At 61.1% G+C, this 2,212-nt stretch overlaps 1 protein-coding gene across 2 annotated transcripts in view; it reads right to left on the bottom strand.

Moving 5' to 3' along the window:
* AHNAK (AHNAK nucleoprotein) overlaps positions 1-2,212 on the bottom strand; it is an 81,631-nt gene that overhangs the window by 78,687 nt on the left and 732 nt on the right. The gene's annotated exons all lie outside the window — the stretch shown is intronic.

The raw sequence follows: 2,212 nt of genomic DNA, 5'->3' as shown, positions 1-2,212 counted from the left end.
CCCCCCCCCCCCCCCCCAGCGTGGTCCCCACAACTCCTCGGGCTCGCCCAGGCCTGGAGGAAACTGCTTGTTCTCAGGAAGGCCTGGGAGCCCAGTGGGATGGTCGCAGCCCAGGGAAATGGCAGCTCCCTAGGAGCCTGGATAAAGCCCGTGGGGGTCAGAGGGAGAACAGAAGGCCCTAGACACCCACCAGCTGAAACGTCCCATTGTCACCGCTCTCCAGGGGCCACCTCCTTTCCTCGTGTGCACACGTACCTGATCAGCCCAGCTCCAGGGAGAGAAGCTTGGGGCTTCCAGGTGTGGTGGGGAGGACAGAGCCGGCATGGGAGAGCTCCCAGCAGGAGTCAGACTAGCTCTCCCAGTCTGCCTCTCTGTCCATCCCCCAGCGGTTCCCAGGTTCTGAGGAAGGTGACAGCCACACCCCAGAGTCCCACACACTCCTCCACTCCCACAGCTTTGCCCCAACCCCTCAAACAAGCTCCTCAGGCTCTGGGTGGCGTGCTCTGCCAGGGCCAGCCAGCCAATTCCAAGTGAGCCTAAGAATCCAGCCCAGCAGTGCCCGGGCACCTCCACCCACGGCCTTCCTGGGACTAAGGTGACCCTGGGGACCCCCAGCCCATACCCTGCCCTTGGCTGATTCTGGCTTTCTCCTTCCACAAGTCCCCCATGGTTTACTCTATCGGGTCCCACTTTGAGCCCTGGACCTGCAGACGCATGCCCTTCAACCAAGTCTGGCTGGTACAAGTTCTCAGCTCTGTGAGGTTAGCTCTGCAAGAAGTTGCCCAAACCAGGACCCCTGACTCACTGCTGTGGGCCCACAGCTGCAGCACTAAGCCCCACATGACTTCTGTGGCTCCCTCTGTGTCCTGGTTCTCTGAACAATGTCCCTGCATATAACCTTTAAAGACAGGGCTTTGGAGAGGGGCTCAGACACCCTCCAATCCCCATTGCCAATACTCCAGACCCTTTGACTTCTGCTAGCCCAGCTCTCATGGTCCCAGGTCCTCTCCCCGCTACCTCATCCCACAGCTCCCAGCTCAGAACAAGGAGGTACCCCCTCAGCCTGGGGCTCCCTTCTACTCCCCACTCTGCACACACACCAACCAAGTGCTGGCCCAACACATCACCCCTGGGTGCCAAGGTGAAGGAAGCTGCCCCACTCAGCCTCGGAAAGGAAGTGAGTGCCACACCCTGCCCCACAGATTTCCCTCATGGGGGGCAGGGAAAGAGGGGCGGAATAAAAGCAGAATCTACTCCCTGAATTTAGACCCATTACAGGTGAGGAGGCCCTAAAATGCCTTCCAAGGCATCTTCAACCTCTCCCTCCTTTCCCCGAAATCCCTCACCGTCACCTGTCACCACAACCCTCCAATGCGTCACTGTGTCCCACAGAATCAACCCAATCCCTATCATGTGCTAGGCTGTGCACAGGGCATGCGACCCCTGCAGTCAGAGGCTGGATTCTAATAAACTGTTTCAAAACCAATTATTGGCAGCCCAGCACTGTGCTGGGGGATCCAGAGGTAAATATCTGGGTCCCTTTTCCTCCCGAAAGTCCAGGTCATTCTCTAAGGACCTCACTGCCATGGGAAGATCCCACTTTGCCTTTCCACAAATCCACTCCACAGAGCAGGGCACCCAGCAGCAGGCTCCCTGGGGGCACCTCACCTCCTCCTCGGTGGCAGCCACGCCCTGTGAAAGGCACACACACAAGGCACACAATTCTCCGTGGCCACAACGTGCAGAGGCGCCAGAGCTGTCCCCACGTGGTGCTGGGGCCCAGCTAGTGCCGTGACATGCCCCATCTGCCCATTCGGCTCCCCTCCCACGCATGGGGCACAGTCAGCCCTGCTCAGACCCCACGTGTCCCTCGTGGCCAGAGACGCTAAAGGGCTGCGCCCCCGCCTCCCAAGGCCCTGGCACTACAGGGGGCGCCGAGCCCGCCAGCCGATGGCCGGCCCTCGCACACTGCACACCCTCTCCTTGCATGGGAAAGCCTTACATAACACAGTTCTCTGAACACACCCTAAGCCCAGTGCCTTTCCAACTCCACGGCAGGACCTCGCCCCCGAGCCGCCTCTCCAGGAGCGCGTCTCTGGAGAGGAGGGCTCCAGCCAGGGAGGGCAGCTGAGCCCTCCTCCCACGCCAGCCGGGCTCCTGCCCCCGCCTCCCTCCCCTGCCCCTTCGCCCCCCTCCCCTTTGCCCCTCACCA

The sequence above is a fragment of the Neophocaena asiaeorientalis genome, unplaced genomic scaffold (assembly GCF_003031525.2).
Source record: "Neophocaena asiaeorientalis asiaeorientalis breed wild unplaced genomic scaffold, Neophocaena_asiaeorientalis_V1.1 scaffold43, whole genome shotgun sequence".
In the NCBI taxonomy this organism is placed as follows: domain Eukaryota; kingdom Metazoa; phylum Chordata; class Mammalia; order Artiodactyla; family Phocoenidae; genus Neophocaena; species Neophocaena asiaeorientalis.
The sequence above is the reverse complement of the archived record's forward strand: the minus strand, read 5'-3'. Positions and strand labels throughout refer to the sequence as shown.